A 1,323-nucleotide genomic window follows, 5' to 3' on the forward strand; every position below is an offset into this window, starting at 1 on the left:
CCTTTTTTTTTTTTTTTTTTTTTTGTGGTACGCGGGCCTCTCACTGTTATGGCCTCTTCCGTTACAGAGCACAGGCTCCAGACGTGCAAGCTCAGCGGCCATGGCTCACGGGCCCAGCCCGAACCGGCATCCCCTGCATCGGCAGGCAGACTCTCAACCACTGCACCACCGGGGAAGCCTAAGAGAAGTTGGCCCTTTGACAGAGCTCCTCATCCCTTCCAAAAGACAAACCCTGCACTGGATTTATAAACCAGATTGCAAATGTTAGAGGAATTTCAGCCTGGGGTAAAGCTCCTAAACAGAAGGCTTGGAAGTCATGTGGCCCAGATATCACATAACCATGTGATGATGTGGTCTTTTATCAAAGGGCCTGGTAAAATTGTGTTCTAGTCATCAGAAGATCTGATATTCATGGTTCTGGGCATTACATGACCTGTCAATCTAGTCTTAAAATGGGTCCTTGGTAAATGTATGTACTTTCTAAAATGTGGGCAGAGGATGGCAAGGAGTTCACATGAGCAGAATCAGAACTGCATTATATAGTAAGGATGCCAGTAAACACAGGTGACTATTGAATGCTTGAAATATGGCTAGTCCAGATGAGGTGTGCTCGAAGCAGAAATGTACACTGGAATTTGAAGACTTGGCATGAAAAAAGGTAAAATATCTCATTAATAATTTTTATATTGATTATACCTTGACATGACACTATTGGATATATAGGGTGACATAAAATACTATTAAAATTTCACCTGTTTATTTTTACGTCTTTAAGGTGTATGATCAGGCCACCCAAGATAGCTGTTCTCTTACTCTCTGCACATCCCCTGCTTGACCAATGCCTGCTTCCCCTACACCCTACTCACATGACTGACCTTCCTACATGTTTGCTCCAGGCCCCAGCTAGTGACTGTTCTAACCTTTAGATCAGAACATCTTCACCATGATAGCTTATTATAGCGGTTGTGAAGGGCATGCCCCTGTGCTAGTTTCGCTGGTAACAAATGAGCCAACCTGATGTCAATTCCCCAGTTCCCCCTGTAACTGGGAACACCCTGGAATATCACTCCAGGACCTTGCTTCACATGAGTAAGCTCCCCCATCCATTAAACCATTGTTGCTGACTCTGAGCTCTTTCTTCGGTCTTGAAGCTGGGCCTTGCAGGCCTGCGTGGTGCAACCCAACATAAGGCGTACTAGAAGACTTAAAGTTACATATGTGGCTCACATTCTATTTCTATTAGGTAGCACTGTTCTAGAGAATTCAGGCAGGAAATAGTCATTGTCAGTGTCAGAAATACTGGATTCTTCTGGGATGCAGGAA

The sequence above is a fragment of the Neophocaena asiaeorientalis genome, unplaced genomic scaffold (genome assembly GCF_003031525.2).
Source record: "Neophocaena asiaeorientalis asiaeorientalis breed wild unplaced genomic scaffold, Neophocaena_asiaeorientalis_V1.1 scaffold82, whole genome shotgun sequence".
Taxonomy (NCBI): Eukaryota; Metazoa; Chordata; class Mammalia; order Artiodactyla; family Phocoenidae; genus Neophocaena; species Neophocaena asiaeorientalis.